General features: G+C 36.4%; 1 protein-coding gene across 5 annotated transcripts in view; it reads left to right on the forward strand.

Annotated features, from left to right (window-relative positions):
• ATXN7L1 (ataxin 7 like 1) overlaps positions 1-13,803 on the forward strand; it is a 243,642-nt gene that overhangs the window by 27,470 nt on the left and 202,369 nt on the right. The window contains exon 2 of one of the 5 annotated variants that reach the window (XM_052001364.1): positions 9,233-9,352. The exons of the other annotated variants lie outside the window; for them this stretch is intronic. The gene's annotated coding sequence lies outside the window, so the exon portion shown is untranslated. The remainder of the gene's footprint in view (positions 1-9,232; positions 9,353-13,803) is intronic. 5 annotated transcript variants of the gene reach the window in all.

The following is a 13,803-nucleotide window of genomic DNA, read 5'->3' on the forward strand; positions in this document are numbered from 1 at the left end:
CAACAAAAAATAGAATCAGAAGATCTGAAGTTCAGCAATTTAGAGACAATGTTGTGTATGAGAAAGAGGGTTGGGCTGAGAATCAGAAAATCTGTATTCTAATCCTGCTCTTCCACCAGTATCAGTGTACTTTAAGCCTCAGTTTTCTCATCTGTAAAATGAGGTATTCTTATTAAAAATCAAAGTCAAATGAAATTTTCTTATTCTACTTCAAAAGAACAATTCATAAAATGTTGTTCAGTAAAAGGTAAACCTTAATTTCAGTAAATACTAAAACATGTTGTGAATAGAGAGGTGGCCTCAGAGTTGGGGTGATTCCCATGGGTTTCAGGTTTGCCTCTTGTACCAACTGATTTACTCTGGACAGATCACTTTAAATTTTCAGTGCCTCACATAGTTCTCTTATACATTGCACATTTCCTAATCATCTTTGGGAAAGGGAATCCTTATCCCAATACAATCACTTATAAATCCCATCCATCCACCCAATGATGTGACTAAACTAGCTGGCTTCTAAGGCCCCTTCTATCCCAAAATTTCTATTATTTTCTAACTATTAGAACTGAGGACTATTAGGTGGCAGAGTAGATAGAGTATTGAGCATGGAATCATAAACACCAGAGTTCAGTTTTGACCTCAGACATTAACTATGTGACCCTGGGCAAGTCATGTAACTTCTGCTTGCATAAAACCGGAGAAAACTCCAGTACCTTTGCCAAGAAAAACCTCTAGCCAGTTGGTCAACAACTGAACAACAAAAATCTGAAAATGAAAACCATGGATAATCCCCACACATTTGATCTAGAAATTTCAGCTTCTCTATCCCACTTCTTGACTAAAATGCTTCACAAACAGATTCCTTTTAGTTCTTCTTTCAACTTTCCCATCTTAAGTATAATGATTATTGACATGACTTGTGGACTCACAGGCTAGATGCTCATATAGTTGAGGGTTCCTAATGAAAATAATACCTGAAAAGTTAATTGGCAAAATTTAAACCTTAATTCCAGGAAATAAACATTGTGCCATCCATGCTAAGTGAACAGTTTGTATCCTTGAAATTTAAAATCAAAGATGTGCATTTTATATAAGATACCATGAGTTTAGGTGTAGAAAAGATGAGAGCAAAAACCTTCCTTTGTTTTGAAGATAGAGTCATAGATCAGAAGCTCAAAAGTAGCTCAAAGGACAACTAATTCAGTCTTTGCATTTTACAGATGAAGACTTTGGCATCTTGCTCTCCTCATTCAAAAATAAAAACTTCACTCATTTCTTTTCTATTCTTAACAAAATTTGAGAATTACGTATGCAAGAGAGGGAAGAGAAGATTCTGAAGAGTACTTTGAACTCTTTGGGAAATAGGTTAGGTAAATACTACCTAATCCTATTAGGGATACCATCACTTTCTTCTGAGGAAATCAAACAACTTTGTATATATTGTTGCATAAATTGTTTAGATCTCTGGAAGATGAAAATGTCACAGTTGTACTATCCTGCAGGAGGAATGTGTAAAGAGGCTTATGCTAAAACATTCAGTCAATTAGGACCCATATTATGTGCTAGATCAGGAACTGAATTAGATTCTCTCTCTGTATCCCCTGGTCCTGTACTTTAGTTTGTACAGATTCTAAGGTAGTATTACTGATGCATTACTGTGTACTCATCATTATGACTAGAGGAAAAGCTTACATCACTCTAGATGTCCACATAGACCATCATATCTGTCCACTGAGCAAGCAACTTCAGGCAGGGCACTCTGTATAACTCTGTCTTATCTACTTCCCAATCATGTCCCAGAGGATTTTATGGAGAGGAGAGACCAGCTTGGCTGGTCCAATTACCATCATTACTACTACATTTCCCCCCTACAGATTAAATTTTGCCTCAGGCATATAACCTTATATATAGCTCCTGGTTTGTTGAGGAGGCAAGGTGGGTTCCTTATAAAAGAGACAAGCCTCAAATGAATGGAAAGAACCTATGATGACAGGAAATCTTACTAAATATTACATTATGATATTCCCCTGAATTTCAGGACAGGGAATGAGAACAGAAAATTCTTGAGTTCAGTCTTTGATCTAAAAGCCAACTCTCAATTATCCTACTCTACTTGACACAGAGATGGCCCCGATGGTTGAAATCCACAAATAACACTAAGTTCCCATTTTTTGACTGCTAGTTTCAATTTATCCATTGCCAAATCTTTTTTGTTTTTGTTTTTGTTTTTTTTTTAACCAGAACTGCCTGAATATTCAATTGAGTTTACTTTCTCTACCTTCCAAGGCTCATCTCTAGTCTAAGCATGCATGCTATAGAAGAAAAGATGGATCTTGATTGGTAAAGGACTTCAGAGAACATTTAATCTAGTTTTATAGTTGAAAAACTTGAAAGAATTTAAGTGACTTGCCCAAGGTCACACAGGTAATTAGAGTCAGAGACAAGATTTGAACCCAGGATCTTTAACTCCAGAAGTACTTGGAGGAAGTGAGAGGGTGGAGGGGGAGAGAGAGAATGTTTGTGTGTGTGTGTGTGTTAGAGAGAGCCTTTTTCCAATGTACCATACTGCCTCCCTAACCAATAGTTGGACCATATTTCAGCTATGCTTTTCTCATATGTATTCTTATCAATGCATATGAGACAGTGACTCAAAAAAATTAGTGTCCTTCACTTATTTATTACATACATAACCTCAACTGATTCATGGCTGTTATTTGCAGAGCTTATCTGATATTCTGCTTTATTACCTTCATAGGCTACATGAAATATTTGTCTTCTATTAATTCCTAGCTCTGATTTTTGCATGTTGGCATGGTTTGTCCCATATCACTGTTTTGCATGATATTTATCGCTATGTATTTTCAGTAATATTTCCCTCCCAAGCTTGTGTTCAATTTCACTAGCTGAATATCTTCAAGTCAGGGGCTAAGGGTAGGAGTAAACCAGAAGATAGAAGCAGCAGAAAGAAAACTTAAAAGATTGGCTGTGATGAGTATTGGCGAATGGATATTGGGTTGCCATGAAGATGACTAAGACTCCATGCAAACCCAACTCTGTCCATTGGTGTGACCATTTTGCTTGCTGCTTAAATTAGATTTTACAAGGGGATTCCTTCAGCAAATGTTTATTGCCTAAGATGTTTGTATATACACTGGAGAGAGCCCCGTGCATCTAGCTGCCAGCAGCATGATTCCTAATTACTTCCTATTATTCTAGACTCTCTCCCATTAAGGGAAAGGGTCTTGATACATTTCTTCCAATTAACCTGGAATTCATATATTTATATCACCCTTATCCCATATAAGGTCTGTATAACTGATATAGTTTAGTAGTGTTCACTGACAATGACAGCTTATGTTTTGATGACTAAACTTCTCCCTTCTCAAAGACAGGGCAAGAGACTTTAAGTTAGAGATTTATGATATTGAGAGGTTGAATTCCAAGAAAAACATCCAGAGCCACATCAAAATACATAAAGTGTTCAGAGCTCAATAAAGAACATTTAAATCATGGGGTTCTATTCAGCAGTTCTAGAAAATTAGTAGAAGGCATTGTAAATGGATCCTGGAAGGTCTTAGGGAAGGACTCAGATATTTCTATGACTACATGTGGCCAACAGCTTAATGATTGATCTGAGATCCAGAAAGAATTTGCAGTTCATGGAACTCTCCTGGTAAAAACTGGAAAAGTGACCACTCATATGTGGGCAGTTTGTTGTTTCAAATTTGTAGAACTCATTGATAAATACACACTTGAAGTGGATAGTCTTGCAGTCCTAGACTTCTTTACTGACATCAAAACTTTATTTTGAAGTTTCTCCCCATGGGGCACATAGTGAAAATGAAAGGGGCATGGAGACCCCATTCCTCTAGCATCTAGTGAGAAAAGAAAGGAAAGGTTTTGGGGACAAGAGGGAATATAAGATGCAGAATAACTGGAAGGATTTGGAAAGCAAAAGAGTGTATAGATATATGTGTTTCAGAGTATATGATAAATTTTGGAAATCAACAATGATCCCCAATGGAAAACAGTTACTAAACTTTGAAGAACTATATAAATTAAAGTTATTATTACCCAGATCAGGGGGATCCAATGTGGAGTCAGAAACATTTTATCCCCAAGAGCTGATCCATATCAGAGCCACAGTCAGATTCCCAAATAATTCTAATGCTTGTGTCTGCAAATTTCTTCATATATTTATGGATTACCCATGGATAGATAAGCATATTACCATCAGACTGTCTCTTAACTAAAAATCCATTTTCCTTTATAGTAGTATTGTCAGCCATGGGTTCAATATTGGAATCCCCTCTTCCTGTGTTCACATAGTAGATATGCTCACTTCACATTCCACCTAAGCTGGATGGAATCAAATCTCTTAAAGTACTGTCAGCCAGCTTAGTTAGCAGTGTTGGTGAATGTAAGTACTGCTGGTAGGAAAGCAGAAGCAGAGGGTGGGAAAAGGGAAAAGAATCTGCCTTATTTGTCTTCCTCTGCTACAATTGCGTAACAGCTGGTATTCAAACCTCCCCTGTATGGACCAGCAGAAATCAAGACCAAATGCTTGAAATAACTTTATTCCATGCTACTCAGGTGCTGTTTTCTTTTTATTTGTACTGGCTCCAAAAAGAAAAGCTGCCAGCATTCACACCAATGTGTTTGACAAATTGGCAGCCAGGCCTCTTGAAGAGTGTTCTAGACTGAGGCATGGAAGTCCCTGTGTTAGGTCTGGAGGGCCTGGGCAAGGGAAAGATGCCAAACCATTAGCTTGTCTTCCAGTTTTGAGTCTTATTTTAGTACACAGAGTCTACAAGCCCCTTTTCTGTCTTGAAGCAGCTCCCTAAAAAAAATAAATAAATCATGATTTGGCCTTTGTAAAAGTGAAACACCAGGGTTTACCTCTTAGAACACCCACAGTTGAATGTCAGATTCAGTTTATTGTGTGCTTGTCTGCTGTACATTCTTTCCTGGTTAGGGCCATAAGTTGTAGGCAGTGTTGCCCCATTCCAGATGTCAGGGGATGTAAAAGGTATTCAGCTCTTTGGCTAGAGTGAGATACTGTGATACACTGAAAAGAATGCTGATTTCTAGAGGACCCTGTTTCAGATCCTGCCTCTGTGACTTGGAGCCTAATCATATAACTTCCCTCATTTTTCTCATCTCTAAAATGATGAAATTGAATTAAGTAACTTCTGAGGTTCCTGTATTAGCTCTAAATTTATGAAGAAATATCTCCTTTTTTAAGACATTATAATTCATAAAGGTTGCTTCCATTGCTTATTTTTGTGAAGAATTAGGGTTCTTGAGAATCTTTCTAATATGGGAAAGAAAACCAGCATCCAGCAGATTTCCAAGAGCCATGTCATAAATGTTTCAGATAATGGGACTCTGATTGTCACTTCTAGAGACTACACTGGGCCAGTGTAACATGATTAGGAATTGTGTGATTCTGTGATTGTCTAGGGCATTTACTTTGTTGATGGATGCCTAAAGGCAATAGAAGAATGGATGAATTAAAACAAAACGCATTCCTTTTTCTCATTGTTAATCCCTATAAGCATATTATTGAAGCAGGTTCCAAGGTTAGCTCCATTATTTGGCAATACTTTCATTCCAGATAGAAATTTCACATGTTCTAACAAACAACTGGTAACTATGTAAGTGATTGTGAAAATGAGTGAAGTCATTGGAGGTGTGGCATCTCCCCAGGAAAAAGTGCCCCAAAGTATGTGAGATTCTGGCAAAACCCAGAAACTTTCAAGTTAAATAATAAAAATACTTAAAAAAAAAAAAAAAAGCAAATCATCTTTTCTCTGTAGAGAGGTTTCTCTAACATCCAATTAAATAACTCTTATGCAAATTTCTTTGAAAAGTAGCAAGTGGTAAAATGTACAGCACAGCTTTAGCAACATTCTTACCACCAGCCTACTGATGTTTCTACCAAATATCTCCCTACACCCCTCCCAAAAAAGGTCATTGGTACAGGACTTGGACCAAGGATATGTGTCATTTTCTTGCCTGGTTATCAAAGAGAAGGATTGTGTTAGAAAACTAAGTCATTATTGGTCTCGGGGGTAGCATATTGAGCTTTATCGTTCCTATAGTCAATGTGAGTTATTGATTTGCAAATGTACAGAATTTTTCTCTAACTCTTGAAGTGTGGTGGATGGAGACTAATTTTCTAGGAAAAAAATGGGATTCATTTCTTGTAAAACATTCCCTGGGTGGCTGACTATGCTTCTGCTTTTAAGATTTTGAACCATAGCAATAGAACATTCTCTCCCACGGTTGTATGGAGCTATGTGTGAGGCAAAACTGATTTAGGCAAGATCTTCAGAAGATCCAGCTAGTCCTTCTCAAGGGCTATACTGTGGAGCTATGTCCTGAGGGCCCCAACTGGGTCAGCAGTGAGACATTTTAGAGGCCCCTCTGTTTGTCCATCTTCTAGCTCCAGCATTCATGTTGACAAAAAGGGGTGAGAAGGTCCCTAAAGACTCTCTCTTTTTAGATGCCATTACTTTACCTCTCTGCACCACAGCCAAATTCAGTTATTTCTCAGTTTATAGTTTAGAACTTACAGAGAACTTATCATTTGCCCATGCTGAGACTCAGAGAAATGAAGTAAGTCATGCAAGTTCATATCAGGTAGTAGCAAGGTCTGGATTTGAACCCAGATCTTCTAACTCCAAATTTGCTTTTCTTTGTATTAGCAAGATGTTTACTTATCAATTATGGCAATGATTGACCTATTCTAGTGGGCCTTTTTCCCTTTCTTTCTTTTTTGTATCCCATCTTCATGATTCTCTATTGTAGCCTGAGTCACATCATAAGCAAGCAGTATCTTCACAAACCATGGTGGGAAACCGAAGGATTTGTTTATTGTCTAAAATCCAAATCAGATCAACAGATATTTATCGAGGGCCTACTCCATTGAAAGACCCATATGAAGAATGCAAAAAAAAGTAGAAGACAATCCCTGCTAAAGAGATATTTTGAGGGCTATCCTTTTACCTGATTAACTACTCTATTTTTCATATTCAACTTAAATTTTATTTTTTTCTTTCTAAAATAAACCAAAATATTTCTTTTTAAAATTAAATTATTATTATTTGCTATTAGTGCTTCTGCATTTTTGACACTCATGTGCTGGCATCTCATCATCTTCCCTTTAAGTGTTACTTAATTTTAATATTAAACAGCTTCAGGTTGCTTCTTAAGTAATTTCTTTCAGTAGTTGATTCATTTTGACTACTTTATTAGCCAAATCCAGCTTTAGGATCTTTCTTGTTCTTAAATTTTCAGAGCTTGATAGGATGTTCTGCTCAATTCAGCACTGTTTCTTCAATGGTGATAGAAACAGAAATTATTTACTCCAGCTGTTATTGTCATCTGCTTGCTAGTGAGAGGATTACTTTGCTGATTGAGAGCCACTGAAATCCTGTGCCCTGCAGTCTCTCCTTTCTACCACTTTTTGATCGGGATCAGGAAATTCATTGTCTGCTAAAGATAATATCACTGCAATACAAAGCACTCCCCTTGATAATTCATCACATATTTATTAAACACCTACTATGTGCAAGCATTCTACAAATTAAGAATCATTCAGTGTACAACCACATACTTACACCTCTAATCTAATCCAATCCTACTAACTTCAAGGACTTTTCTAATCTAGCAACTAAATTGTCCTTTTGAGGATCAGTGCAGGAAACAATCTAATCCTATTTTCCTTTCTCCATTTACCTCAGGAGATCTTATATTCCAAACCCTTTTCATTATTCACAACTAAGTGCCTCAAAAGAGCATTTTTCACATATATGTGTATATGAAAAAAAAAAAAAACCTGCTTATTTCCTTTGGGAAAATTTCTTATTCCTTGCCTCTTTGAAATTTGTTTGAGAAAAAGAAGGCATTGTTTAGATTTCTTCTCTAGAATGATTTTTAAAGAAAAGTGTTCCAAAAGAATCCATGTCATCAACCTTTAAAGCCCCTTTAGTTGCCCTGAAAATCTCATAAGAATCTCCACAAATAAATCATTCAAAATTTTTCATGGTGCATATATAGCATTTCAGTTTCTTTGTGGGTTCAGTGGGCCATTGTGGGCTAACCTGGGAACCAAACCACCATTTAAAACATTGTTTTTATAGAAAAATGTGTTCTGAGTTGCAAACAACAGATTTATAAATAAACCTTGAGAACATAACTGGATTGTAAGTCAGGGATTGACTATGGATAACTTCAAACTACTGAAATAAATATCAACTAAATTACTATGCTGAATTGTACCTAGTCACCAGAGAAAGTTGGGTTTGCCATAGGAGTCTGGTTTACAATACCTTAGACTCACTTTGACACCAGAAAAGAATCAAATTCAAGATTCCTTTGAATGCAATGTAGAATAACTTGGATACTTTTTGTTGTCATATCAATACTCATTTCTAAGTTCCTCTCTTTTCACATCAATTCCTTTGTACCTTTATTACCTTTCAGATTCACCTAGCAGATTACATGTTGAATTGTCATTCCTAGACATATTCATTTTCCTTTTTTGCAGTTTGAATTTCATTTTGCTCTTTTCTGTGCCCATTTGGAATTTATGTCAAACTCGTCTTTTACAGACGAAGGGTCTACTGGGACCTAAATCCATTGCATCTCCTCTATTGCCTTCATCATCAATTTTTTTTTCCTTGCAGAGCCATAATATTTTAAACCTTAGCAGTCATCCAGTCTCTCCTCATTCAGAAGATTAAATGCTTTGCCTGTGGTCATGTAGCAAGTTAGAAACAAGACTAAGACTAGAACCCAGATCTCTTAACTCCTTATATAGCGTTCTTACCATACCATACCATACTGCCTAAATTCTATTCAGTTTTCCTTGTCTTTAGTTTGAAGTCAACCTTTATTGATCACTGTACATGATTTCATTGTGCTTCATTTTATAGACTTTCCCATTTCATATTTCTTGAATCAGTTCTATTGATGATTGGATTTAATTGACATTAATTTTCATACTCCTTCTTTTGGTCACTTTAACTTGTAGAAAGGTTGATACTTTGCCTAGTTAGATGTGTTTCTTCAGTTTTCAATAACTTCTCTTTTGAAAATGACTGTGAGCATAGAAGCTAATCTGATATTATAATGTCCAAACCCAGGATTGTGATGAAGTCAAGTTTTATTTCAAGGCATCACCACAATTCAGGGCTTGAACATCATTTGGCATTTGGGCTTTTTTTAGCCCTAGAGGAGCTTGGAAGCAGGACCAAGTTGGACCGGGCGAGGAGGCAGTGGAGCAGGGCCTGATAAGTGAGGCTGACTTCTGCTATCACCTCAGCATTCAAGAGGAAGCCAGTTGAAGGTGAGCCATAATGTATGTAAGTATTTGTTGGGGTGGGGGTCTGGGGGATGTTGATGGGAAGGGAGCTAAGGGATGGGATATAAGGGAAACAGAAGAGATTTCAGTAGTAAAGACCAGTGCTATGTGGCAATGGTAGATCTAGACTGGCTGGTGCAAAGGATGGGTTGTGTAAAAACTTATATATACATGTGTTTCAACTGCTTCTTCATCTAGAAAGGCATTATATCTTCAGATCTTCATTATTTCCATATCATCCTGATCTCAGTTCCAGTGCTTTTTTGGTTTTTTTTTCTCTTTTTTTTTTTTTTTTTTTAAGATCCTTATAACTATCAGCCTTTATGCCACATCTCTCATCTCCTCCTTGTCACTGATAAATTTGCAAGTCTTTTCACGCAAAGGGGGAAAGTACTAGTTCTCTCCCTAACCTGAAATCATGCCAGGATACCTTTCCCAGACCCTTATCTCTTTTCCCAAAGGAAAAAAAAAATCAGATCTTGGCTTCTTTGAGAACCTACCCGATTTAAATATTGTGTATTTGTCAGAACTTTTTGTTTATGTTTTTCACATTTTCTTGTTAAAAAAAAAAAACCCAACTTCACTGCTTTTTTGTGTGTGTGTTTTGGTTTGGGTTTTTGGTTTTATTTTATTTTTTTGCCAGGGGAATGAGGGTTGAGAGTGCTGGTGGAAGGAAACAAACTTCTTTTTTACTTTTACCTTTACTTTTACTTTTCCCAAACTAGCTTTCAAAGAATGAAGATATTTGTTCATTTCCATCTTTCATTTTCAGGTCATGACTTTCTGTGTCTCATTCTTTAAAAAAGACTCTCATAAAGATTGTTGCTTTGCTTCTTCTTGTTATCATTTTTTACACTACCCCTCAGAATTGTAGTCTGTTGTGTAATTTAATGCAGATTTGCAGATAGCTACTTGCTCACATGTATGAGACAGGCTCTTTTGTCAACATTTTCCATAAACATTTGTTAAATGACAAAAAAAATTTTTTTTTGAAAATTTTGATTATAGCCCATAAGGAACTCATAGTCCAACTGAGATATGATTAAATATGAAGCATGATTATCAGGAGTGTGATTTAAAAAAAAAAAATCACATCCCAGAATTTGCACATCTAAATGAGTATGATCTGCTTCAAAGTAATCCCCTTGGCATTATAACCGAATAGTTATTGCATCAGTGCTACCATTGCTGAACCCAAGTTTTTAACTTCTTTGGAAACCCTTTCAGAACCAGCAGTACATTCCTTTGAATATCCTTAGTGATGATGTTTATTGGGAATCTTTAAGGGTAGATTTGACTTTTGGAAACAGATAAGACTTTTGGCACTATTTGGAGCCAAAGTGGATGAAAAGAAATCAATGATCAATTTACAGTGGGAAGTAGTGATTTATATGGGGCAGGTAAACACAAGTTAAAAAAAAAGTGATTGAAATAATCACACACAGTGAGCTGATGTAGGTTGGCACGTAAGTTGAGGTAAATTAAGGAAAACTTTTAAGAAGTGGATTTTGAGCTGAGAGCAGTAGGCTAAAAAAAGACACAAAATAGTAGGGAAGGTATGACTTCTCAAATAAAGAATCAAATGTAGGAGACAGTAAAGTTTTTCTGACTAGAGTTATATGGAGAAGGAAGTCTTAGAAGGGAGGTGCTGTTAGGTAAAACCTTGAAAGCAAAATTTCTTCTATGTTCAAGATTTAAAGTCCAGGAATCAGAGGCAGCAAGAGAGGAGATAGGGGAAAGGCCACCAGTTTCTTGATCCCCTACTTGTAAGCAGAACTAAGGAAAGTAGATTTATGTGATGGTCTCTGATGCAATGGTTTCATAGACTTTAGTCTTTTAGTCATTTAGTCTTCATTTTACAGATAAACGATTGAGACTCAGGAGTCATTTGATTTCCTTAAGATCTTACACCTAGAAAGTAGGAGAGTCAGTTCTTGAACCTAGGTGCCCTCTTTTCAATTCATAACACTGTAACAGAAGTAGTGAAAAGAAATTAATAGCCTTCAAGAACATGATTAAAGAAGAATGATATTCCCCTTGTGGCAGCTTTGTCTCCAGTCTTACCTTGACCCATTGGGTGACTGGAAACTAAGAAGGGGTGTGGTCTACTCACAATATAATGGGTGTGTTGCTTTAGTTTAGTGGCCAGACTGACAAGAATCCATAAACTGAGCCTATTCTTCACTCATTAAACAAGTCATCATTCCATCTTTTCCTCTTCCCAAATAAGTAGGGGAAAAATTATGCAGGCCATGTTCTGTTCTTTCTAAGACAGGCTTTCATTACCTCTTTGTTTCTGAAGGTATAAATCACAGGATCCTGTTCTTTGTGTTTTGATGATTGGCTGTTGGGAGATGAGTCTTGAATTTTTCTCTGCTTATTCATTGACCTTTCTTGAAGTTTTCCAAGCCATTTGAACTCCTTAGGGAGGCCTTATGATAGAGTGGAAAAGGAAGGGAAAGGGAGGAATCCATATCATTTGGCATCAGAGAATTTCAACTCTTTCACTAATGAGCTTTGTGACTTTGGACAAGTCATTTAACTCCTCAGAACCTCAATTTTTTTTTTATCTGTAAAAAAAGACTATAAAACGTATATTTTTTAACCTCACTAGGTTGCTCTGAGAAAAGAATTTTGTAAACTACATAGTGTTATCTGAAGGTGAGTTATAATTATCATGAGGAAAAACTCTAGAACTAGTCCAAGTGAGATTTATCTCCTTGCTAGAACTGCTTTTATATTCCTCATAAGGGAGTATGGGATGGTACAGCTTTTTTATTCCTTTAGTGGCTTTAATTCTGTTCTATCTCAACCTAGAGAAGGTACAAATAAAGCTCCATTCCTATCCTTTTCTATCTTCCCTCTCTCATTCTCTTTTCCTTCTTCTCATCAAAACACAGGCTGACTAGGAGATGATCAAAAATAGGAAGTGGTAGAGGCAGAGGAGAGAAACATAAGAGGTCTCTTTGGTCCCTATCTAAAGTGCTAGAGAAGATGTTGCTGAAACAGAACAATGTGAATGCTTCACCCACCCCCACTTTTTTTTCCCCACCAGCTTTGTCAGTGCCTTGGTGTTTTGGCTTATTTTGTCTTTTGAGTTCCTTTAGTCACTCAGCATGGATAGAGTTTAGTATGTTTTGTACTCATTGTGTCATGTCCTGCCCTTTCAGTACCACAGCCCTTTGTGTGGGTTGAAATCTCAAGAGGCTCTTGCATTCTGTCCAATAGCAGATCATAGATCTTGGGCTTAGGCATCTTCTTTACCACTAATATAAGCACAACTTCATTAGTATTAAAGATTCCTTATTCTTGTCATGTGTTTGAACAGCGAAGACAGAGACCTCATTCATGGATGATGCTTGCACCCTTACAGTGTCTCCCCAGTAAGAAAGATATACATAATGAATGTGGGGAGGAGGGAGAGCAGTAGGAGTAATTCTGGTTCTCGCCATTTAGCTTTCCTTGTTCTTCTAGCATCTGCTCATTTATTTAATATTCAGTCATCCTAAATGGATAGATGGATGCATGTCTCATAATTTAAGTGTGTACTTAAGTGAAAAATAAAGGATTTTAACAAGGATATACAAAGTTCTATGCTTAAATTTCAAAAGCAACTGCTCAAATTTTAGGATAGATGGAATGTGACTAGATTGAAAACAGTTTATGGAGAGAAAGAAAAACAGCTAGGTTTTACAGTATACTTAATGATATGTGGCAGCAATGTGATATGTTGGCCAAAAAGTGTAGGATTTATAGGAATATTTAATCTGATGTGTTAGGCAGATTATTTAACTGGGTCTCATACTGGAGGCATGAAGATAAGGTAGTATTTCTATTAGAATGATCCCTTAAATAGTAATTTTAGTAAAATTTCTCTTCTGGTTGAATTTTTTAATGACTTGATCATCAAGTCAGCATTTTTCAAAGGTTCTGAGTCATAGTAACAGGATGTTTTTAAATGGTAACTTTATGCTACTATGTCCCAACTCAAGCTGCAAAACTATTCCACAAAGTTTAGAAATTACTTGGGAAATATTTCAAGTCATTAGCTCTTAGAGAAGCTAAAGTCCCTACTGCTCTCAGTTTGGACATTTCAAGTTTTCATTCTCTTTCATTTTAAAATTATTGTTTGTTCTAAATTTAAGAAGATATTCTATAAAATCCTAATAAACAAACTCATTTTTTTCAAGTTTACATTTGAAGCTTTGACTTTTTTTAAACTATGAGTGAAAAGAAAACCCAACTTTGCCCTATGGACCCAGATTCTCTGCTAATGTTTAGTTATTCTGCTTCCCACCCACTAACCTCTTTCCCCCATGTCCCTGATGTCTCATGAAGTAATCATCTCTTTATCCAAAGTAAGAGCTTTTGATGAAGCAACTCACTTCCTAATTTCTCTTTCGCAGTACAGAATCTTGAGATCTTGATCCCTAGAT

The sequence above is a fragment of the Antechinus flavipes genome, chromosome 5 (assembly GCF_016432865.1).
Source record: "Antechinus flavipes isolate AdamAnt ecotype Samford, QLD, Australia chromosome 5, AdamAnt_v2, whole genome shotgun sequence".
In the NCBI taxonomy this organism is placed as follows: domain Eukaryota; kingdom Metazoa; phylum Chordata; class Mammalia; order Dasyuromorphia; family Dasyuridae; genus Antechinus; species Antechinus flavipes.